Source organism: Schistocerca gregaria, chromosome 3, assembly GCF_023897955.1.
Source record: "Schistocerca gregaria isolate iqSchGreg1 chromosome 3, iqSchGreg1.2, whole genome shotgun sequence".
NCBI lineage: Eukaryota > Metazoa > Arthropoda > Insecta > Orthoptera > Acrididae > Schistocerca > Schistocerca gregaria.
Window position 1 is genome coordinate 247,452,358 of NC_064922.1, and position 26,462 is coordinate 247,478,819.

The following is a 26,462-nucleotide window of genomic DNA, read 5'->3' on the forward strand; positions in this document are numbered from 1 at the left end:
CAGTAGCACCACATTTCGAAAGCCTCTTTCTTCTTCTTATCGGAATTGTTTACCATTCAGGTTTCACATCCATAAAAGGCTACACTCCAGAGAAATAACATCAGAAAATACTTCCTAATACTAAAATCTATATTCGATGTTAACAAATTTCTCTTTTCTTGCCATTGCCAGTATATACCCTATATCCTCCCTAATTCGGCCATCATCACTTATTTTACTGTCCAAATAACAAAACCCACCTACTACTTTTTAGAGTCTCGTTTCCTAACCTAATTTCTCATCATCGCCTGATTTAATTCGACCACATTGAATTAGCCTTGTTTTAACTTTGCTGATCTTCTTCTTAGATCCTCCTTTCAATACAATGTCCAGTCCATGCAACTTCTCGTTTAAGGTCTTTGCAATATCATCGCTAAACCTCAAAGTTTTTATTTCTTCTCCTTAAACTTCAATTCCTGTCCCAAATGTTTGTTTGATTTCCTTTACTGCTTCCTCAACATACAGATTGAATAACACTGAGGATAGTCTAAATCCTGTCTCACTCCCTTGTCAACCACAGCTTCCCTGTCATATCCCTCGACTCTTACAACTGTCGTCTGGTTTCTGTACAAGCTGTAAACAGCCTTTTGCTCCCCGTATTTTACCCCTGCTGCCCTCAGAGTTTGAAAGAGAGTATTCCAGCCAACGTTGTCAAAAGCTTTCTCTAAATCTACAAATTTGCTGTGAACGTGTTTGCTTTTCCTTGGCCTATCTCCTAAAAGAAGTCGTTGGGTCAGTGTTGCCTCACATGTTCCTACGTTCAAAGAGCGTATTCCAGTCAACTTTCTCAAAAGCTTTCTCTATTTATGCAAATGGAATAAGCGTAATTCTGCCTTTCCTTAACCTATCTTCTAAGAAAAGTCGTAGAGTCAGTACTGCATCGCACCTTCCTACGTCTCTCTGAAATCCAAACTTATCGTCGCCGAGGTTGGCTTTTCTACCAGCTTTTCCGTTCTTCTGCAGAGAATTGGAGTTAGTAATTTGCAACCATGACTTATTAAAAGACAGATTTGTAATATTCATCCCAGCCTGCACCTTCTTTCTTTGTAATTGGAATTATTACAGTCTTCTTCAGGTCTGAGAGTATTTCGCTTGTCTCATACATGTTGCACACCAGGTGGAATAGTATTGTCATGGCTTTCTCTCCCAACAATATTAATAGTTCTGTTGGGATGTCGTTTGCTGGAGGGGCATTGTTTCAGCTTAGATCTTTCAATCCACAGTCAAAATCTTCAAGCAGTATCATAACTGCCGTCTCACCTTCCCCTACGTCCACTTCCCTTTCTACAATAATGCTGCAAGTTCCTTGTACAACTCCTCTATATACTCCTTCCACTTTCAGTCTTCCCTTGTTTGTATTAATATTATACACTCCTGGAAATGGAAAAAAGAACACATTGACACCGGTATGTCAGACCCACCATACTTGCTCCAGACACTTCGAGAGGGCTGTACAAGCAATGATCACACGCACGGCACAGCGGACACACCAGGAACCGCGGTGTTGGCCGTCGAATGGCGCTAGCTGCGCAGCATTTGTGCACCGCCGCCGTCAGTGTCAGCCAGTTTGCCGTGGCATACGGAGCTCCATCGCAGTCTTTAACACTGGTAGCATGCCGCGACAGCGTGGACGTGAACCGTATGTGCAGTTGACGGACTTTGAGCGAGGGCGTATAGTGGGCATGCGGGAGGCCGGGTGGACGTACCGCCGAATTGCTCAACACGTGGGGCGTGAGGTCTCCACAGTACATCGATGTTGTCGCCAGTGGTCGGTGGAAGGTGCACGTGCCCGTCGACCTGGGACCGGACCGCAGCGACGCACGGATGCACGCCAAGACCGTAGGATCCTATGCAGTGCCGTAGTGGACCGCACCGCCACTTCCCAGCAAATTAGGGACACTGTTGCTCCTGGGGTATCGGCGAGGACCATTCGCAACCGTCTCCATGAAGCTGGGCTACGGTCCCGCACACCGTTAGGCCGTCTTCCGCTCACGCCCCAACATCGTGCAGCCCGCCTCCAGTAGTGTCGCGACAGGCGTGAATGGAGGGACGAATGGAGACGTGTCGTCTTCAGCGATGAGAGTCGCTTCTGCCTTGGTGCCAATGATGGTCGTATGCGTGTTTGGCGCCGTGCAGGTGAGCGCCACAATCAGGACTGCATACGACCGAGGCACACAGGGCCAACACCCGGCATCATGGTGTGGGGAGCGATCTCCTACACTGGCCGTACACCTCTGGTGATCGTCGAGGGGACATTGAATAGTGCACGGTACATCCAAACCGTCATCGAACCCATCGTTCTACCATTCCTAGACCGGCAAGGGAACTTGCTGTTCCAACAGGACAATGCATGTCCGCATGTATCCCGTGCCACCCAACGTGCTCTAGAAGGTGTAAGTCAACTACCCTGGCCAGCAAGATCTCCGGATCTGTCCCCCATTGAGCATGTTTGGGACTGGATGAAGCGTCGTCTCACGCGGTCTGCACGTCCAGCACGAACGCTGGTCCAACTGAGGCGCCAGGTGGAAATAGCGTGGCAAGCCGTTCCACAGGACTACATCCAGCATCTCTACGATCGTCTCCATGGGAGAATAGCAGCCTGCATTGCTGCGAAAGGTGGATATACACTGTACTAGTGCCGACATTGTGCATGCTCTGTTGCCTGTGCCTATGTGCCTGTGGTTCTGTCAGTGTGATCATGTGATGTATCTGACCCCAGGAATGTGTCAATAAAGTTTCCCCTTCCTGGGTCAATGAATTCACGGTGTTCTTATTTCAATTTCCAGGAGTGTATATTACAGTCTTCTTCCGTCTTTTTGTAAAGGCTAATCTCTGGAAGAACTGTCCGCATTTTGATACGGTTTTCAGTAATAGGCAGAGTTATTCACTAGGAAGATTTGTGTATACAATTTATTACGGTTACGCCGGCCGTTGATAGCGGGTGGTTATAATTACAGCTACTCACTAGGGTCCAGTGTGGCCTGTATTTATCGAATGGCAACGAAACTTTATAGATATGCTAATGCATAAAAGAGGAATGGGTTACGCTGGAAAAAATTACTTCCCCTTTTTTGGTCACCATGTGAAAAAAGGCACTGTGTCGGTATATAATGGATCAGGACTGGGACGCGGGCAGAAAAGATCAAACAAGTGAGAAAGGCACAATACTGAATTTTTTATTAACCGCCGTTTACACGATTTGTTAAGTATGAACACCGGAGACGTCGACAAGATGCTACATCCGTAAAACGACGTGATCAACAGCTGCTAGTAGCAGTGCCGGTGGAATCTGAGCTACATGTTTCTGTACACTGGCCCTCAGATCAGGTAGACACCGAACGGGTCCCTGGTAAACGCCCTCTTTTAGATATCCCTAGAGCCAAAGGTCATGTAGATTCTGATAAAGTGGTATTGCAGGCCATGAATCTGGAAAACCTCTGGAGGTAACGCATTCGTGGAAGATTGCATTAAGTAAATCTTTCACGGGGTGGGCGAAATGGGGTGTTGCCCTAAATTGCATGAAAACATTGGTTTCCACACAGTTGTGTTCTTCCAAAACAGGAATCATATGCTATACAGGTAAGCCTTGACATCTTGGGGACATCATTGTACACTTGATATGTCCTCTGGGTGTATTCTCGTCAAAAAAGAACGGACCGAGAGTAAAGGTACTTGTCAATCCGCATTGCAGAGCCACATACACATACGGCGAGTGCAGTGGCTCTTGGCGCTCAACATGCAGTTTAACAGTACCCCAAATTTGGCAGTGCCGTGTATTCACTCTTCTCTGTACTGTAAAATGTGCCTCGTCAATCCATGGAATACTGCCCGGCCACATGTCATCAACTTCGTTCCGTGCTAGAAACCGATGAGCACATTCAGAACGTTGTTGCAGATCATGAGGTTTCAGTTGCTGCACCATCTGGATCTTGTGCCGGTACCAGTGTAAAACAGACTGCAAAACTTTCCGCACTGTTGACCATGAAATGGACAATTCTCGTGACATTGCACGAGTGCTAACATACCTGGGCTACGCGCTGCATAGTCAGTTATAGCAACACCTACCACTTCGGTTACTTCCATCAGGACAGGATGACTTCCTCTTCTAGGTACCACACCAAGCTCACTCGTGTTTTCTGATTTTATTATCATCTTCTTTAAACCATTTAATGACATCGGACCTGTCCTCAGACCTTCAGTCGGCGATACTCTCTCAATGCAGCACTGTAACTGCTGTCGTTCAAATAAAACACTCTCACAAACAGTGCACGGTCTCTCTTCTTATAACCACATTTCTCACTAACGTTAAGGATTGTCAAATGACAGCGTGGATGTCATACCGCCATAGAAAAAGTGTACAGAGTCAGAACTGCACCTGGTGGCCAAAACTGGAACTATTTATTTTTCAGTGTAAATAGGTTTCGCATTATCGGATTACCGTATCTACCAAGCTTCGCTGCTATACGATAATTACAGCCCACGCTGGATCTCCATGAATAGCTTCACTTTAGTTAAACCACCCTGTACGTACAACGGGAGGCCACGACGTTGGAATCACAGATATGTGGGCCGGCGTGGCCGAGCGGTTCTGGCCGCTACAGTCTGGAACCGCGCGACCGCTACGGTCGCGGGTTCGAATCCTGCCTCGGGCATGGATGTGTGTGATATCTTTAGGTTAGTTACGTTTAAGTAGTTCTACGTTCTAGGGGACTGATGACCTCAGATGTTAAGTCCCATAGTGCTCGGATCCATTTTAACCATTTTTGAATCACAGATATACTTCAGACTTTGTACTCCTTTCAAATGGTTTAAATGGCTCTGAGCACCATGGGACTTAACTGCTGAGGTCATCAGTCCCCTACACTTAGAACTACTTAAACCTAACTAATCTAAGGACGTCACACACATCCATGCCCGAGGCAGGATTCAAACCTGCGACCGTAGCGGTCGCACGGTTCCAGACTGAAGCGCCTAGAACCGCCAAGCCACAGAGGCTGGCTGTACATCTTTAGTACGCCATCAAAACAACATAAAGTGCAAGTAGTAAGGTGCACCACTCTGGCAATTCCGAGAAAATCGCGAGAGAAGTTTTACGCGCCTATGCTGGGTAGGCTTCTGGACGTACAGTTCTTGGTGGTCAACTGGTTAGCGTTCGAGCTACATCGTCGGCACGGTAGCTGGGCGTTTCCGGTCAGCCCTCTGCAATGAAAGAACTGAATGGACGGATCAACGATGAACTCGAACGAGTGTCAAGGGGCGTCAGCTCTGAACAAATACAATGAACAGTAACGAACAAAATGAGATCATCACAAAAAAGAAAACTACGTAAGACGAACGGGTATGATGCGACAGTGCGACTCCCTCTGAAACATAACTGTTAATCTATACTTTTTCCATATCTGGCCTTATTATTTAATTTACATGACTTTTGAGGGGTAATATAATTTTTAAAGATGTAATTTAAAAAACACGTGTATTTGCATGACATTTTAGTGAATTTTATGTTATTTGACGACTTACTATTTTTAATGAAATTTAATTATTAGAACAAATATATTTATAACTATCGACAAGTAAACGGAGAAACGCATAGAGTCTTCCTGAAAATGTATGCCTCTAGCAATACAAATCCCTCATAGCTTACATCGAATCTGGTAAGGTACCCGGAACTACTTTGCACCTCAAAATTTCGAACTCCAGACAGAGTCAGGATCCATTTGGCAGTTAACCTGCGTAGCGATAAGACGTTGCTAATGTAGCAGGGACGAATAGTGTAGGTGCAATTTTCTTGAATATCACAGAATTTACTCTTGTACTATAACAATGGAGGTGACTCCCTGCTCATCGACTGGTGCAGAAATAATGAAAGTCATAACTACTCTAACCGTCGCCTCCTGCACGACCCTCTTGCAAAGCGCGAACGCCAACCACTTTTTTGTGTTGGTCTCATTTTGTTCGTTGTTGGTCGTTGTATTTGTTCGGGGCGGACGTCCCATGACATCCGTTCGAGTTCATCGTTGATCCATTCACTCAGAGGGCAGCTAATCCTCTGACCGAGCACGCTGAGCTACCGTACCGGCTACTTGACCACGCTGACGTCTTAAGGCTGGCATTTTTGCACAGATACATCAGCTACATAATAGAGGCGTAAAACTTCTCTTGCGATTTTCTCGGGATTGCCAGAGTAGTGCTCCTTACTACTTGCAAATTATATTGTTTTAATGGCCTACTAAAGGTGTACAAAGTCTGAAGTAAATCCGTGATCCGAACTTCGTGGCCTTCCAATTGTTAGTGTCACCCGTGCGAAGCCATAGCGGGTCGCCAGTAGGGTATAAATTGCAGACTAGTAGCAACAAGAAAAACATTTATGAAAAAGAGAAACTTATTAAAAGCGATTGTGAATTTAAATGTTAGGAAGTATTTTCCTATGATATTTGTCTGGAGTGTAGCGTTGTATGGAAGTGAAACCTCAACAGTAAATGGTTCAGACAAGAGGGGAATATAAGGTTTTGAAATGTGGTGCTGCAAAAGAATGCTGAAGATTATATGAGTAGATAGGATTACTAATGAGGAGACATTGACTCGAATTGGGGAGAAAAGAAATTTATGCTGCAACATGACTAAAATATTTTTGCAGATGGAGGGAAGTCTATGTGTGGGTGGAGGGGGCCGGGAGGCAGAGGATAAAAACTGTAGAGGGAGACCAAGGATTGACTACACTAAGAAGGTTCAGATGCTGAACGTAAGATACAGTAGCTTCGCGGAGATGAAGAACCTTGTACAGGATGCATAGCGAGGAGATCATTGCGAGCTGGTATTCGAAAATCGAAGAACGGTGGAATAACAAACCGTCAATGTCTTTAATGTTAGTTTTGAAACTGACAGTATAGTTCCGAGTTACTGACGTCATTGAATGTGATGGCAAGAAAAGAAGCTCGGCTGCAGGTCATCTTGTGATTCACAAGGTACATACGTATCACCTTATTTTGAATTTCAAATTGCGAAAATGCGGAAGTCTAAAATATACTGCAGCATTTGTGACGGTAATGCAGTGACATTCGTGGTAATGGTGGAGTTTTCTGTGTTCCAAAACTACACTCCTGGAAATGGAAAAAAGAACACATTGACACCGATGTGTCAGACCCACCATACTTGCTCCGGACACTGCGAGAGGGCTGTACAAGCAATGATCACACGCACGGCACAGCGGACACACCAGGAACCGCGGTGTTGGCCGTCGAATGGCGCTAGCTGCAGAGCATTTGTGCACCGCCGCCGTCAGTGTCAGCCAGTTTGCCGTGGCATACGGAGCTCCATCGCAGTCTTTAACACTGGTAGCATGCCGCGACAGCGTGTGCAGTTGACGGACTTTGAGCGACAGCGTATAGTGGGCATGCGGGAGGCCGGGTGGACGTACCGCCGAATTGCTCAACACGTGGGGCGTGAGGTCTCCACAGTACATCGATGTTGTCGCCAGTGGTCGGTGGAAGGTGCACGTGCCCGTCGACCTGGGACCGGACCGCAGCGACGCACGGATGCACGCCAAGACCGTAGGATCCTACGCAGTGCCGTAGGGGACCGCACCGCCACTTCCCAGCAAATTAGGGACACTGTTGCTCCTGGGGTATCGGCGAGGACCATTCGTAACCGTCTCCATGAAGCTGGGCTACGGTCCCGCACACCGTTAGGCCGTCTTCCGCTCACGCCCCAACATCGTGCAGCCCGCCTCCAGTGGTGTCGCGACAGGCGTGAATGGAGGGACGAATGGAGACGTGTCGTCTTCAGCGATGAGAGTCGCTTCTGCCTTGGTGCCAATGATGGTCGTATGCGTGTTTGGCGCCGTGCAGGTGAGCGCCACAATCAGGACTGCATACGACCGAGGCACACAGGGCCAACACCCGGCATCATGGTGTGGGGAGCGATCTCCTACACTGGCCGTACACCTCTGGTGATCGTCGAGGGGACACTGAATAGTGCACGGTACATCCAAACCGTCATCGAACCCATCTTTCTACCATTCCTAGACCGGCAAGGGAACTTGCTGTTCCAACAGGACAATGCACGTCCGCATGTATCCCGTGCCACCCAACGTGCTCTAGAAGGTGTAAGTCAACTACCCTGGCCAGCAAGATCTCCGGATCTGTCCCAGGAGTGTACAAAGAAAATGCTAAAGTAATTAAGTGATACCCCCTGTAGCGTCTGGGAATAGAAGCATTTCAAAACAACAGTGCGTTAGCTGAGTGTCAGAAAGCGTCAGTACGTGTGCGAAAAAGACAATTTTTCGCTTCGAATCTTGATTTTTGTGTGTAGTACTGACTTTTGACAGTTTATTTGTGATCTTATAGTATAAATTTTTATCTTTCGAGGAAGAATCAGTGGTAAGAAAGTGTACACTGGAAGAAAAGGTAAGTCACAAAGCGTCCAAAGAATGGATATGAGGCTCAGAGCAGTTCGGAATGAGTCAGTGCCTCTGCTAAGAAATTGAAAGACAGTGACCAGGATTTTGATGTGAATCACGGACTGACCTATAGGATTATAAATTTTCTTGCCACTGTCTCTTATTTCTCAATACGTGCCCTACAGACGTCACGTAGCAAGAACGAAGCCATCGAGGCTTAGGCTTCACAATAATTAACGCTTGTTCCCGACGTACTTCACTAGCTACACTCATGTAGATTACATAGATTTTTCTTCTTTTTTTCCAGATTCAAATTGGCACTAGTTAGAGTGCGTGTCGCAGATCGCCTTAAGTTTCAGCATACCTCGGGAGAACTGCTGCAGTGTCGCCACTGTGTAAAGTTTTCCGACAAAAAAATTTTATAATGTACTTAAATACACGCTCCATGAATACTCCAATTATTAATTATCTATCACCTTTCCTCCCACCCAAAAGAATTGTCAAGAAAACGCTACTTTTAGGCCATTTCGGTGATGATACCCCTTAAAGTGAAACACGTGTCTAGTGAGTGGATAGTGTACGTGAATCTGACTATTAACGAGCGGCCGCGTGGTTTGCTTATGCGGGTTGCCTTGACACGCCGCGGTCCCCGGCGGCACAACAGAATCCGACTGCGCCGTCACAACTAGACACCCTCCATAGTTCAGTACCCTCTCGTAAGCGGCCTCAGAAACCGGTAAACAAGCATTGCAGACTCAACACTATGGACTCCCGGACTTGCAGCACTCCCGGTAAGAAAATCGATCGCTACCAATTAGAAGATTCACTACTCTCTAGAATAAGTGGAAAACACAATTCAGGATATCATAAAGTAAATTTCAAACAGAGTCGCAAACGAAAAAATACCGAAAGAAACCCTAGAATAGACCAAAGACAAATCTGATGTATACAGACATCAATAGGCGCGAATGGATGGACAAATTTATGGAATCCACCTCGAAACTTGTAAACTACCTCCACACTTGAACAAAAAAGTCATTTCCAGCACTTGAAACCAAAATAAAATTGCTTGAAGATGAAAATGATAGGTTCAAAAAGGTAAACGAAAAACTTATAGTACAAGTTGCAAGACAAGCTGTCTGATATGCATCAATTGCTGCCTCGGCTTGGAACAATTTTACAAACAGTGTTTCGAGTACAATTACAAAATGCAAATAACATAAACACTATCTTCATATTTTCAACAGACAGTAAGAATGCCAAGGTTGTGAGCAAAAGTTACCAAATCAATTAACCCTATGAAGGATAATCTCAAAATTAATCCCATTAGATCGGCACAGAAAACAACAATCTTGGAAACCGAAAACAAAACAGGCTTCGAAAATATTGTCGATAAAGTTAAAACGATCGTGAATATTAAATGCGAACTGCCAAAAAAAAAAGTGGCTCTGCTGGCAACATATGACATACCTAAAGAAACAAACGAAGAAGAAATATTGGAAAACCTCTACGAACTGAATGCAGAAAGACGAAGTAGTGAAATATGTTTACTGGGAAGAGAGAAAAGTCTGCCTAAAAATAAGGCGTCTTCTGACAGACTTCATCACACTACTGAAGTTACTCCACGACTACTGGCAATTAATATTAAAGACTACACTTCAGATCCGAGATGATTTAAGTACCATTTTCTTAACCACACAATAAAACATTGTAATTCTTAACACCAGATTGTGTCACTTGTGCTCAGCCGCTGCCACAGACGAATGAATGCAACGACGAAGCAGTTGAATGCAAACGGTACCGTTGCCATAAGAGAAAGTGCAACGAAAGCATCAAAGAATGTGCCAATTAATGTTTTTGCGACCATAATTTGCTAGGATAGACTATGAAGAGTAAATACATTTACGTCAACGTGGATCTCAGTGCAATATCTTCAAATAAAACCAAATTATACTTCACATCACGCACAACCAAAACAAAAATAACACCTCCATTTTAGTGCTTACGAACTGGCACGCTATAACATGGCGCAGTCCTTAGGAATAATATCGATGAATGAGCTGAAAGTGTCGAACATCCTTCCTCTGCAGCCTGTCTTTTTAGTAAAATCAATAACAATATATTAAGTCTGTCAGAATACATCGACAATCCAGTAAGGCAAGGGCATATGCCAATGGAACTATCCGGTGAAATCATGGCATAAATATTTTAGAGTTCGACGCTGCATACCCACCAGCTGCCAGTTAGAACTGAATAAATGGGAGACGAAATATTGAATAGTGACCAAACAGTCGCCAATGTGGATCAAGCCATACAAAATATCACGGAAAAAACTGATATAAACACAGATCCGGAAGCATGCCTAATACATCGACAAAAAGTAACAGCAAACATAGATAACACGTCCACCTGAGTAAAAATTCATGATATTGGCAAGAGTGACAAACAAATGAAGTTCGAATCAGGAGGAATAACTTACGGTAGCACGGTATAAGCCACATGCTCAATAGCGCAGACTCAACAAGCAGACAGTGTAACGACTAGCACAGTGGATGTGGATCGTAACTAAATGAACAAGGACGGAGTAAAGTTGTCAGATACACAAAACAACGTGACAAAACGAACAATTACAGACATTAGACAGCTTGTAGATACAGTAGTTCCAACACAGATTTATAAACACATCACATTGAAAAAATTATACGCACGGCTCTCCCATACATTACAAGAACAGAACATGAAAAGGGGAAAACAATCACCTTCCCCACAACCGAGGCAGCAGATAGATTAATGCTGGAGACAAATAATCTGACCACAGATATTAAAGAATTATGTGACCTGCTACGTCAGTTCGACACAAAAAGATCGGAACTTCTGGATTCACACAACGTGTATATAGGCCTCGAACGAGGGAATGGACGAAATGAGTTCGAGATCCGGCTCACCACATGCTGCATTCGGACACACTTCCAATAACCGCCTTAAGAATTCCACAGATTTATGCAATGAGAACTGCCTTCATAGCTGAACATAGAAATAAGGCAAAAGAAATTGGAGCTGATCAGTTGTGTATTCAGGAACTATAGGTGAAAAATGGGAAGCTCACACATTCCCCACTGCATGTCAGCTACGTGTTTGAGTCATCAAATGCAAAGACAGGGACCGTTCGACAAAACCTCAGAAATGTGTAGCCAACATTCGGTTTCTGTTGCATTTAGAGACCAAAACAGCCAATGGATTCTCACATATACACTACTGGCCATTAAAATTGCTACATCACGAAGATGACGTGCTACAGACGCGAAATTTAACCACCGGGAAGAAGATGCTGTGATATGCAAATGATTAGCTTTTCAGAGCATTCACACAAGGTTGCCGCCGGTGGCGAAACCTACAACGTACTACATGTTTCCAACCGATTTTTCATACACAAACAGCAGTTGACAGGCGTTGCCTGGTGTAACATTGTTGTGATGCCTCGTTTAAGGAGGAGAAATGCGTACCTAAACGTTTCCGACTTTGATAAAGGCCGGATTGTAGCCTATCGCGATTGCGGGTTATCGTATCGCGACACTGCTGCTCGCGTTGGTCGTGATCCAATGACTGTTAGCAGAATATGGAATCGGTGGATTCAGGAGGGTAAAAGGGAACGCCGTGCTGGATCCCAACGGCCTCGTATCACTAGCAGTCGAGATGACAGGCATCTTATCCGCATGGCTGTAACTGATCGTGCAGCCTCGTCTCGATCCCTGAGTCAACAGATGGGGACGTTTGCAAAACAACAACCATCTGCACGAACAGTTCGACGACGTTTGCAGCAGCATGGACTATCAGCTCGGAGACCACAGCTACGGTTACGCTTTACGCTGCATCACAGACAGGAGCGCCTGGGATGGTCTACTGAACGACAAACCTGGGAGCACGAATGGCAAAACGTCATTTCTTCGCGTGAATCCAGGTTCTGTTTACAGCATCATGATGGTCAGATCCGTGTTTGGCGACATCGTGGTGAACGCACATTGAAAGCGTGTATTCGTGATCGCCATACTGGCGTATCACACCCGGCGTGATGGTATGGGGTGCCACTGGTTACACGTCTCGCTCACCTCTTCTTCGCATTGACGGCACTTTGACCAATGGACGTCACATTTCAGATGTGTTAAGACCCGTGGCTCTACCCTTCATTTGATGCCTGCGAAACCCTACATTTCAGGAGAATAATGCACGACCGCATGTTGCAGGTCCTGTACGGGCCTTTACGGATACAGAAACTGTTCGAGTACTGCCCTGGCCAGCACATTCTCCAGATCTCTCACCAATTGAAAACGTCTTGCCCAGGCGTATCGAGGCCGTTATTACGGCCAGAGGTGGTTGTTCTGGGTACTGATTTCTCAGGATCTATGCACCCAAATTGCTTGAAAATGTAGTCACATGTCATTTCTAGTATAATATATTTGTTCAATGAATACCCATTGATTATCTGGTATTTCTTCTTGGTGTAGCAAATTTAATGGCCAGTAGTGTATATGCTCGCTACACATTTCTGAGATTTTGTTGACCGTTATACCTCTGTATATATTCAAATGGGAAACTTACAAGAACATCATTTTTCGACATAGTCTGCTTGTGTTTCAACGCACTTGTTCCATCGTTGTACAAGCTTCCCGATGCCCTAATAAGAGATGGTTCTCCAGGAACACACCGCTTCTTTCACTACTTCGTCCGAGGCAAATCGACGGCCCCTTAATGCCAGTTTGAGTGGACCAAATAAGTGATAGAACGGACAAGGTCGGGACTATATGGAGGGTGATCCAGTACTTCAAATTTGAGTTTCGGGAGCGTTTCATCTTTGTGGGCAGCAGTATGCGGACGGGCATTGTTTTTTAACGACACAGTACATTTGGCAGGAATCCTCGGCGTTTGCTTCGTATTGCAGGCTTTAGCCTGGCAGTAAGCATCTCGCTGTAACGTACACTGTTTATTGTTGTGTCCCTTTCCCCATAATGTTCCAGTACTGGGCTTTGTGGGTACTAAAAAACAATAAGCATCAGTTTTCCTGCGGACGGTTGGAACTTTTTCTTGCACGGCGAATTTGAATGTTTTCATTCCATACTCTGCCGTTTACTCTCCGGTTCGTAATGATGGATCCATGTTTCGTCACCAGTAATGATCCTGTCTAAGAAGTTGTCCTCTTCGTTACCATAGCGATCCAAATGTTTTTTTGCAGATGTCCAAGCGCATTTGTTTATAGAGTGTGAGTTGCTTTGGGAATCTTCTTGCACAAACTTTATGAAACCCAAGTCTGTTGTGGATGTTTTCGTAGGCAGAACCGTGACTAATTTCCAGACCAAGTGCCACTTCGTCAATAGTTAATCGTCAGTCCAAGAGAATCATTTCACGTGAAGGCGCAATGGTTTCTTTATTTGTGGCGGTAAACGGTCGTCCGGCTCCTTCATCGTGCGACCATTTCGTGACCTGCTCGGACGGATTTTACTTTTATATAAGAGGTAAATGTATCAATTCGAGGTAAGAAACCCAGGTACAGAAATGGTCGAGCTGATAGCTATAAGCGAAAATCTTTCTGATACCTCGGACAGTGGGCCACTTCTGCTGCAGGCCCTTTGCTTTCCATATTTTAGGACGATGTAGTGTGGAACAAAACAAGCATAATTGTCTAGTAAACATGAGCTCTAAAATGCATACCGAAGGAGCCTTAGGTACTTGTGCATCTTTGATGCTGTGAACGAAGTCTCTTCTACTGAATAAGTGCTCCTAGCTCTTTAAGTATGTCCATGTTTATTGCACTTTTTTTTCCTTTTTTTGGACCATACTACCACCTATCAAAATATGGAAAGTAAAGAAAATGCATTTAAAGAGATCGACTGTCAGAGATATCAGAACGATTTTCGCTCGTAACTTTAGACTCAGTCGTTACCAGACCAGGGTCCCTTACCCCAAATTGATACATTTACCCTTCTCCATCATCCCTGAAAGTTTGTAATATTATCAAGGAACACATAGTGTATAACCCTTTTTACCATAGCCTTGCGGCTTCATTCGACACATATATTGCACACACATCTCTAGCTCCATCTCCTCCCCCCCCCCCCCCCCCTCCCGCACCCTTCTGCCCATCTTTTCCGCGCCCACTCTCTGCCTCTCTTCTCCTTCCCGCACCTCTCTGTCCATAGCCTACTTCCCCCTCCGTCCATTTTCTGTTTGCCCCAGTCTCTGCTCAACTCCTCTTCCCCATTTTCTCTGTCCATCTCTTCCTCTCCCCCCTCTCTATCCATGTTCTCCACCCCTTCCTGCCCATCTCCCACTCTGTCCCTCTCTGCCCATTCCCTCCTGCCCCTCTCTCTGTAAACCTCCTCCTCCCTTCCCTCTCTATGTCCATTACCTCTTCCCTCCCTTCTCCCCTCTCTATCGATCTACTCATCCTCTCCCATCTGTCCCTGTCCATCCCCTTGTGCTGTGTCAGATGCGCAATTTGTAGGTCGCCTTTACTCTTGCTTGCCGTCTTGTGATTAATACATTTTGAAACAAGTGTTATTTATGGAAATTTACATGTGTGGTAACTTATGTTTGTTTTATATGTTGTAGTAGCAGTGCAGTCAGATAATCGTAGCCAGAACCAGCCGGAGGTGGGAGCGGTCAGGGATCGCACAAGACTGGGTCACCGGAAGCCGCAACCGCCAGCGCGAGAGCTGGGAACGATCGAGAACCATGAGGGCTTCCCAGAAGAGAAATCCTATTGTGACGTTTGTTTGTAGAACGGTTCCTTCCTTGAACGTTCAATATGAGGCACATGCGCAGTTGATGATTGGGTCTTGATCTATCGAGTTGCGTGTCAGGCCTTGACCAGTTGGGTCTACAGCGTGTCGAATCGCGAGCTGTAAGTTAAGTAGTCGATTTCAGTCGGGGAATCCGTGTACGAGATTCAGAGCAGGATCGCGAAGTGCTATTTTGGTTATTAATCTGAAGTTTAAGGCTGTTGAGTCAGCTTCGAATGTCGTGAGTTGAAATATACTCGTCCAATCTAGTGATTTCGTATTGTGTTAAGTAAGTAGCTGATATTTGGAAAACTGTTTGAGTGAGAATTATTTAGTGGGCTGTGAATTCTCGAAAAGTTTGCTACAGTGAGCAGAAATCACTAATATAAGGCCGGTACTTATTGTACAAATGTTGATAGTCAATTATCGGTACTGGATTGAACCATTATGTATTGTAAATAGTAATCTGTTTCTGTTTTATTGAAATTGGTAGCGGGAAGTATACTGATTGGTCAGCCTGTTACTAGGTGAGTGATTGCAATTTGCTGCGTTAACGCTGCATGCACTGAGGTAATAGCGCTGCTGCAGAATATGTATTGATTACTAATCGTTGGTGAGCAGCAAGTTCACTGTAGTGATGTCCGCCCCCGGTAGCCGACTGGTCAGAGCGACAGAATGTCAGTCATAAGGGCCCGCGTTCGATTCCCGGTTGGATCGGAGATTTTCTCCGCTCAGGGACTGGATGTTGTGTCGTCCTAATCATCATCACTTCATCCCCATCGGCAAGCAAGTCACCGAAGTGGCGTCAAATCTAAAAACTTGCACCCAGCGAAAGGTCTACCCGATGGAAGGCCCTAGTCACACAAAGGATCTCGATAATTGTTAAACGGAAAGTTAGTGAACAAGACTCTTACAGTGAAATGAGCCCGAAAGAGATTAATACTGGATTTATTGGCAAACACTCAACATTATAGGAACCATTATAATAAATTGCAGACAACCTTGTAGGTAGGGCAACCATAGATATGAGTAGCCATCTTGCATAATAATAAACTGTGATCCCTATAAGAGCCGCGCGGGATTGGGCGCTGCAGTCATGGACTGTGTGGCTGGTCCCGGCGGAGGGTCGAATCCTTACTCGCGCACGGGTGTGTGTGTGTTTGTCCTTAGGATAATTTAGGTTACGTAGCGTGTAAACTTAGGGACTGATGACCTTAGCAGTTAAGTACCATAAGATTTCACACACAATGGAACATTTTTGGTCCCTATAAGAGCGCTGAGACCCCAGAGTCGCCGCGGCTAGAGAGACACGGGCACACACACTCCCGTGACAACAGAGCAAGCTCGTGCGTTTCCTTACAGTGAAGAAGTGCGGGGAGCGGAAATTCATCAAAGCCTTGCACAAGCGTGCGAAGAGCAGTTTTATGTCCGTTGCAAGGGTCTAGCTGTGGCAAAAGCAGTTCAAGGAAAGACGAATGTCGTTCGCCGATGACGCACGATCTGGAACCCCACACCGCGAACCGGTACCATTGTCCAGCATGTGGATCCCGCCATATTGAAGACTAGCGAGTTACGGTATCAGCCACTGTCCCATAGGTCGGATTGAGCGCCTCAACTGCAACCGACATTCTTAGATGAATTTCCGTTCCTAGCACTTGTTCCGCTGTAAGGAAACGCAATACACCCCCTGGATCTTCTTTTGAAGCGTCCATACTTCTGTTTTCAGCACGACTAAATGCAAAGGGCAGTCGATGCGCGCACATGTTCGCTAGGTCATCACGTGGGTGTGCCCCGTGTCCCTCTAGCGGCGAGTTTCGGTCTTCAGCGTCCTTATAGGCACCGCATCTTCTTCCGTAGGCAATGACATTGCTGTCCTTTCAAGGGTTTTCATTTTAAACTTACGGCTCGCTTTTAGGTCTCAGTACATCAACTGGTAAAAACGAAACCGTTATAGGATCACTTTGTCGTCCGTCTGTCTGCCCGACTGTTTTAAGACCCCTTTTTGTCAGAAAAAAGTAGAGATATCAAGCTGAATTTTATGTCATATACTAAGTTCTATGGCCCTTTCACGATATAAAAGATAGAATCTTCTAATTCAATGGTTGGTTGGTTGGTTGGGAGGGGGGGGGGGGGGACATCGGTCCCATCGGGTTAGGAAAGGATGGGAAAGGAAGTCGGCGGTGCCCTTTCAAAGGGTGTGACTGCCACGGTCGCAGGTTCGAATCCTGCCTCGGGCATGGATGTGTGTGATGTCCTTAGGTTAGTTAGGTTTAAGTAGTTCTAACTCCTAGGGGACTGATGACCACAGCAGTTGAGTCCCATAGTGCTCAGAGCCATTTGAACCATTTTTGAACCTTTCAAAGGAATTTGCCTCTAGCGATTTACAAAAATCACGGAAAACCTAAACCAGAATGGCCGGACACGGGATTCAACCGTCGTCCTCCCGAATGCGAGTCCAGTGTGGTAGCCACTGCGCTATCTCGCTTGATGTAACTCAATCGAATCAAAAGGCATGCAAACACGTGCGCGCATCGACCGCCCTTTGCATACCGCCCTTACATTCCAACGGCCTTGTCGTAGTGGTAACACCGGTTCCCGTCAGATCACCAAAGTTAAACGCTGTCGCGGTGGGGCAACACTTGGGTGGGTGACGGTCTGCCGAGCCCTGTCGGCAAATGGGCTACACTCAGCCCTTGTGAGGCGAACTGAGGAGCTACCTGATTGAGAGGTCATACGGCCGGGAGAGCGGTATGCTGACCACATGCCCCTCCATACTCTCCACATCCGTATCCAGTGATGCCTATGGGTTGAGGATGACACGGCGGCTGGTCGGTACCGTTGGACCATCATGGACTGTTCGGGAGAAGTTGTTATATACGTAATTAAATTTGTACGGATCACTCATAGTGCGAGACCTGATCACAGTTGTCCGGTTTTTGTAATGCCTCCTCTACGATGGCAGTTCAGAAAATAACCAAATATTTTGAATTATGTGGCGACGGAGTTATTTAGTGATATGCGGTTTGCAGCGATCCCTTTACACTATTCTCCATATGTGCTTCGGAAACTACTACTGGTCTTCCAGGTAACGATCAAAGGGTAGACAGTTTGAGACATTACTCCCAAGGAGAAAAGTCCGCATGGTTCCCATTGTATTCAATCCCGATGCGATTTCGTTGTTTCATCAATACTCTGAATGTCCACATATTTCAGAATTCCTCCAGATGTGCTTCGGAAACTAATACTGTTCTTCCATCGAACGATCAAAGCTTAGACATATTGAGACATTACTCCCATGTACAAAAGTCCGATTGGTGACTGTTGTATTCAATCCCAAAGCAGTTTCTGTGTTTCATCAACACACAGAATGTCCACAGTTTACAGAATGCCTCCAAATGTGCTTCGGCAACTACTACTGGTCTTCCAGGGAACGATCAAAGCGTAGACAGTTTGAGACATTCCTCTCATGGAGAAAACTCCGCATGGTGCCTGTTGTATTCAATCCCGATGCAATTTCTGTATTTCATCAACACTCTGAAGGTCCACAGATTACTGAATGCCTCCAAATATTCTTCGGAAAGTACTACTGGTATTCCATGGAACGATCAAAGCGTAGACAGTTTGAGACATTATTCCCATGCAGAAAAGTCCGTATGGTGCCTGTTGTGTTCAATCTCCATGCAATTTCCTTGTTTCATCAACACTCTGATGGTCCACAGATTACAAAATGCCTCTAGATGTGCTACGGAAACTAATACTGGTCTTCCAGGGAACGATCAAACCGTAGACAGTTTGAGACATTACTCCCATGGAGAAAAGTCCTCATGGTGCATGTTGTATTCAATTCCGATCCAATTTCTGTGTTTCATCAACACTCTGAATGTCACAGATTACAGAATGCCTCCAGATGTGCTTCGGAAACTACTACTGGTCTTCCAGGAAACGTTCAAAGCGTAGACAGTGTGAGACATTACTCCAATAGAGAAAAGTCCGCATGGTACCTGTTGTATTTTCACTAAACAAATGTGTTTGGAGTCTCAGTATGCTGGCCGCGGTGGCCGACGTCACAGCAAAGGCGATTTTAGCTGAAAGACGGAAACATGAAAGGAAAAATAACATAGATACTAAATATGCTGGAATAGCATGGAATGTGGTCTGGAAAAATATCAGTAGTGATGTTCTTTCGTCTGGCGTGAGAACAGCGACTTACAAGGTAGTCAATAACATCATCAGCACCAATGAGCGTCTCCTTGCCATCGGTTTAAGTGACACTAACGTCTGCAGCAAATGCGACCTCGTTGATAGTGTGCTTCATCGTTACACATGTGGGGATCGGATTATCAACTGGAGGTGGACAAGGGAGAAAATTGCTCAGATAACAGGAACTTCAGCAAACAATGTACCGACTAACATTTTCTTCAGACCAGAGGAAAGTTACTACCCTCAGGCAAAAAATAACGCAGTGATTCGGTTAATGGGCAAATATACAAGTTATGTTTTTATCAATATTGGGAGCGATGAACATATTGAATACAAGATGTATATAGAAAATGAATTCGAGAAAATACTTAAATATCAAAATCACAATAAGAAATATGGTAACATGCTCCGAATTGTCTTCAACAGAATGGGTATAGGTTAGGAACTGGACTCCTAGTAGAGAGGGAATGGGTTGCGTCACGTTCCCGACCCTAACCTCACCCGCAAGTCACACATAAAAAATAAATCAGTAGTACAGCAGATACAAGAATATGGCGACAAGCATCTGGTGTCTGATGTAAAGGAAGTTCTTGAACTCCCTAAGGATGCGTTTAGAAGGCTGGAACTGACAAAAATAAGAAGGCAGTGAAGTATTTTGCGATGTCGCTGTTCGGGACTGCTCCTCCGTCCACGTAATTTACCCTGGAAGGTAATTTACCCTGGAAGGAACACACGTCAAGGATTTACTGAATGATTCATTTGGGTCTGGGAAATGATGATGAGGAACCGGCTGCAGAAGAAGAAAATGTGCTGCTGGACTGCCACCAGTTGAAGGGGACACTGAAGGTGCTAAATTGTGCTGCTGCTAAAGACTCATTTTTTGAATGCTGCAATTTATGACTGCAATTATGTCACCTTATTTATGTAATATCATTGTAGCCATTTTTGCTACTGTTTTTGTGGAATAACAAATAAGCGGTTCTAGGCGCTCAGTCCGGAACCGCTCGACTGCTACGGTCGCAGGTTCGAATCCTGCTTCGGGCATGGATGTGTGTGATGTCCTTAGGTTAGTTAGGTTTAAGTAGTTCTAAGTTCTAGGGGACTGATGACCACAGAAGTTATGTCTCATAATGCTCAGAGCCATTTGGAGTCTTAGTATCCCGTTTAGTTTTCATGATATTATTATTTGAGTACAACGTGTTTGAATTTTAGTAGCGATTTTTGAAGAGAGCAGTTTCCTAGAGCAGCGATGAACCTTTTGCGTGAAACTTGGGAACACTTTAACAGAACGATTTCATCTTTTGAAGTAAGCTTACCGAGATTATGGTCTGGGTCGTACGCGATGTTACAAGTGGTTTCTAGGATTTAAAAAATGGTCTTCAGACAGTTCAAGATGGTCCTCGACCTGAAGGGCCTTCCACTTAAACTGTTGACTCACAAGTTCAGAAAATCGATCTGGTGCGTCTGAATCACCGATTGACTGTCAGAGAAACTGCAGAAAGGGACATGCCATGAAATTTTGAAGACAAAATTGAACATGCGTCGAGCTGCAGCAAAATTTGTTCCTTGTTTGAAGACAAAATAACAGAAAGAAAATCGAGTGGACATTTGATTGGGAACTCCTTGAAGAAGCTAATGACGATGAAAAGTTCATGCAAAGGATAGTAATGCGAAGTGATAGCTGAGATTACGATTACGGTATTGAGAGAAAAGTTCAGTCACCACAATGCACAAAGAGTCCCCAAGGCCCAAGAAACCACGCCAGCGTCGAACCAATGTCAAAGTGATACCCACTTTTTTTCGTCAATGGAATTGTGCAATTCGATTTCTTCACTCAAGATGGAAGAGTGAATCCTATGCACTATCAAGGCCTTTTGCTTCGGTTATGTGAAGAAAAAAAATCCGCAAAAGGAGACCAGAATTGTGGCGAGATAACACATAGTTCTAGCACCACTGCAATGCGCCCGCACACTCGGCTATTTCAGTTCGTCAGTTTTGTGCCAAAAATATGATGATCACTCTCCAACAGTCTCCTTACTGGCCAGACCTAGTTCCTTGCGATTTATTCGTATTTCTAAAATTAAAATCGGCGGTGAAAGGACGTTGTTTTCACAGTATTGATGACATCAAAGCAAACTACTCACGGGCCTTAAAGGCCATTTAAAATTAATCTGTCCAGTACAGCTTCGGGAAATGGAAACATCATCAAGAAAAGGGTGTGACTAGGGAATGTAGGTACTTTGAAGGGGATAAGGAGCAATAATATGTAAAATTAATACACTTACGGGAAAAAATTACAACATCAAGCACAAGTTGCGCGATGTGACATAAACGAACGTTGGTAGGCATGTTTCTACAATCTCAGACATGATGTCTATTCAAATATTGCGAGTCGCGTAACAGTAGCGCTACTTTGAGGATACAGATCTGGTTTGCTTTAAATAGACGCTGAAAGGTCGTGAGATTTAGATGTGGCGAGTTGATATTAGTCAAGAATGGGGTAAGGCAACAAAGAGTCTTTATCAACACCTCACTGAGTCCGAACGAAGTCGTACTTTAGGGCTACAAGAAGCTGCTTTTACCTCCTGCAATACTGCAGAAAGACATGGCAGGAACGTGGCCACTGTACGTGATTGCCGGAAGCGGTGGTCACAAACATGTACGGTCGCAAGAAGACGGCTTCGGATGGATACGTGGAACAACCGAGAGGGAAGACCATCGTCTTTGCGTGCGCCTGGCAGTGTACTGCATCTGCAGCAATTTGAGCAGCTGTTGGCACCATAATGACGTGACTGTCACAAATCGATTACTTTAAGCACATCTCCGAACTAGACGCCCTGTAACGTCTATTCCACTGACCAAAAAACCAGCGACTTTTGTGATTTCAACAGCGTAAGCAAGAGATCGTTGGAGGGGAGGGTGGAGATCTGTTGTGTTTTCCTGATAATGGTTCTGCCTTGGTGCCTAAGCCATGATAAAAATTGCTGTTTTGAAGAGCGCGCCACAGCGCGTAGTGTGAAGCAGTCGCCCTCCGTTTCTGGCGGTGGCGCCGCTGTGGCAATCGCAGCTTTGGTGTCTCCCTCTGGTGGGAAAAGGGAAAGGTTCCCTGTTCACTTGCACTTAAGGGGCGCTATGAGCTCGCCAGTGGTCAGTCTGGGTCAGTCTCTCGTCCGCATTTGTTAGGCAGTTAGTGTCTGTCTGTCGCTCGGAGCTGCCTCTGTCATGTTTGTTGGATTTGGTGTGTTAACGAATTTATTGCTTGGAGTGTAACGGTCTAATTCCTGAAACATGTTTTGATCTTGCCTATCGTCTTGAGAGGTGGTATCTGCGTACAGTAGAGCATCTTAACTTGTTTGGCCAACCCTGTAGATGTAAGAATGCATTTCATGGGCTTTTATTTAAATGATAATTTTAGCATGTAAAGTTGCCACCCTTTCACCGTAAGACTTTCTTAGAAGTTAAAATCTAGCTGCACCTTCGGTGACAAAATTAATATTTTAATTTTTAGTGTTTTGTACCATTTCCATCCCTCCTACAGGCGTGCATAGTTTGTGTGCGTGTGTAAACTGTTAAAACTTTTAGTTTAAAGTAATTTGGTGTGTTGCAGATTTGCACCAGTGTAGTCTTTCAGAGGTTATTGTGAGCTGTCGTAACTACGGCCGTGTCAAAAGGGAGGGGCAAGGATCTGTACCCGAAAGCTCATACAGTCAAAACTTGTTTCTTTTTGTCTCTGAATAAATTGTAACTTGATATTTGGAGGGTGCTTTCTGATTATGATTTTAAATCTGTTTCTTTTAAAAATTGCTTTTAGGCACTAGTAAAGTGAATAGAATTTCCATTTGTTAAAAGCAGTTTAGTTATGATTTCATCAGTTACTCCCTGGCAACTACTTCCACGCTCACATAGTGTGATTAAATGTGTTAATGTTCTTGATGAATCGCTAGTAAATAAAACAAATTCTTAAGAATATCCTTTGAAAATAAATCCACGGTTCAGTGCCAGTGATGGCGATGTGTTGGTTAAATGGAGGCCAGTTGAAAGCCTTCAACCATCCTGTCTGAGTGCTTGAACAGTGGACATATACCTGCAGTTCTGGTCTGGGATGTGATTTAGTATAACAGCAAGAGCACTCTCGCGGTTATTCCACGCACTCTGACTGCAGATTTGTACGTCAATCTAATGACCTGACCTTTGTGCTGCCATTCATGAACCACATTCCAGAGTGTGGTTTCCAACAGAATAACACTCGCCTACAAACCGCTGTTGTAACCGAAGTTGCTCTACAGAGTGTCGCCATATTTTTCCTGGACTGCTCGATCACATATCTGTCTACAATCGAGCACATATCTGACGTCAACGGAGGTCAACTCTAGCATCATCTCGAACCAGCATTAACAGTTTTTTATACTTTTATCGATATGGTGTCTGCTCTTTCGGACATGTCAGAAAGAACAGACACCATATCCTTACAAGTATGTAGCTCTGCACAATACCGGCCATGACCTTCTTCAGTGCGGATGCACACATATTCCTAAAACTCTTACGGGACTTGGTAAGAATGTCTTCCACGAGTAATGAGTATGTTGGGGTGGGACACTATGAATGTAGTGTGTGGACATACAAGGTGAGAATGTGGGTCTCGCGGGAGGCGTGCGCGAGATAATCCCTGCAGTCGCACTATCCTCTGTGCCGTCGGTGGCTCCGATGGATAGAGCGTCTGCCATGTAAGCAGGAGATCCCGGGTTCGAGTCCCGGTCGGGGCACACATTTTCACCTGTCCCCGTTTATATATATCAACGCCCGTCAGCAGTTGAAGGTATTCATATAATTCTAATTTAACTGTTCCTGTATTGACCGACCAAGTGCAACAGGCAGCGAACTGCACCCACCAACTGAAATCAATCACTTGCTGAACAAAATTCGCTTTGCATGCTTGTATTCAACATTCTGGCCGTCACAGCGGTTATGAATTCACCAGCATTTCACATTTGTGATGGCATACCTCGCGCTTACATCAACCTATGATCTTGCAGTTTTAATCACTTAAGTATGTTACCTAGACAAATGCACTCCCGAAATTTCATTACTGTAATTATTTTTGATGTTGCGATTTTCTCCGTCAGTGTAATAAAGATTAAAAAATGAAGTTCGGTTATTTTCTGGACAGACCTCGTGTGCTGGTGCAGGCCACTCTGCAGTACGGGTCGACTGTCTCACTACTGTGGCTTGGAGAACACAAATGCGGAGTGGTGTACTTGGACATGCAGTACCTGCGTGGCTGGCGTGGTGAGGTGTGGTGCGCTCCCGCCGGCCGCTGCAGACGCACTGACGGCGGCTGCCCGCTGCCCACTGGACACTGGCCAGCCGTTCTTCCGGCCTCCACAATGGAGCAGCCTCCAGCCCTTCTGCCGCCACGCTGACCTCACGCTACCAGATAACTACTGCCTGCTGCTCCTCCACAGGTCGGTCGACGACGCGTACGTGGCCGCCTTTGTCGGAGAATGACGCAAGGGTTCACTACACTGCCGGTTCCACAGGCCGGCAGGAAACAGTGGTTTGGCTTCTGTGCTCCGAAAAACTGCGTGGTAATCTACTGAAGACTCGGATGATGAGCGTCATCCACTGATGGTGCACCATTAGGAGACTCGACGCTACGGTCTTGACAGTGCCTTGATGGAGATATACTTGCCATTCTCTCGTCAGTCTTCAGACTTTCTCTCCCGTGTCACTTTTTCATCTCAGAGAAGCATTTAAACCCAATGTCCTCGATAACTTGTCTCATACACTCCAACCTTTGCCTTCCCATACAGTTTTTCTCCTCTACAGCTCCTTCTGGTGCCATCACAGTTATTCTCTGATGTCTTAACATGTGTCTTATCATCATCTACCTTCTTCTAGCCAATATTTCCAGCTTACGCCGTCCGTCCAAAATATTCCGAGACCGATTTCATTCCAGACGTATAAGCGACGCCAGAGCTGTAATTGCGTTGGCAGCGTGAACTACAAACTATAAACAAACACATGAGCATTCATAAAACTTTGAACATAGCTGCTAAGGTTCAGTGACCGTGTCAGAATTATATTAGAACAAATAAGCCCTCGGTCACAAATATTAAGTCGAAACTGACCAGGTTTCGACTCTACTATGAGCGTCGTATTCAGAATTAGACTAACTGTTCTAAAACATATTAAGTATATAATACATTAATAAAATTAAAGTCTGTACTGACTGGAAAAAGATGCAGTACTTACAAGACACATATTAAAAAAGATCTAAGCCGGAAAGGCGACGTCATGAATAGTTGTAAGTAAGATGGCGAGCCGCTAAGGGCTGCTCGTCTCGTACTTTAGTGAACAAGACTGTTGCAACCCTTGTTCACTAAAGTACGAGCAGCCCTTAGCGGCTCGTCATCTTACTTACAACTATTCATGACGTCGCCTTTCCGGCTTAGATCTTTTTTAATATGTGTCTTGTAAGTACTGCATCTTTTTCCAATCAGTACAAACTTTAATTTTATTAATGTATTATATACCTAATAGGTTTTAGAACAGTTAGTCTAATTCTGAATACGACGCTCACAGTAGCGTCGAAACCTGGTCAGTTTTGACTTAATATTTGTAACCGAGGGCTTATTTGTTTTAATATAACATGAGCATTCATATGAAACGTCCTGGCAGATTAAAACTGTGTACCGGACCGAGACTCGAACTCGGGACCTTTGCCTTTCGCGGGCAAGTGCTCTACCAACTGAGCGATCCAAGCACGACTCACGACCCGTGCTCACAGCTTCAATTCTGCCAGTACCTCGTCTCCCTGAGCACTTGCCCGCGAAAGGCAAAGGCCCCGCGTTCGAGTCTCGGTCCGGCACACAGTTTTAATCTGCCAGGAAGTTTCATATCAGCGCACACTCCGCTGCAGAGTGAAAATCTCATTCCGGAAACATGAGTTGTCAGTTGTGAGCAGGCAGTGTAAAGTAGTGGACGCGCCTCCGAAGTATATCAACGTTATTGTGCCACAAATCGTAATGGAACAACATCTATAAATCAAGTGT

General features: G+C 45.1%; 1 protein-coding gene across 1 annotated transcript in view; it reads right to left on the reverse strand.

The window, feature by feature from the left end:
• The window catches only part of LOC126356272 (sodium-coupled monocarboxylate transporter 2-like), a 189,498-nt gene extending 164,704 nt beyond the window's left edge, over nt 1-24,794 (reverse strand). Inside the window, exon 1 of the mRNA XM_050007123.1 lies at nt 24,681-24,794. The gene's annotated coding sequence lies outside the window, so the exon portion shown is untranslated. The remainder of the gene's footprint in view (nt 1-24,680) is intronic.
• Nucleotides 24,795-26,462: the final 1,668 nt, after the last annotated feature.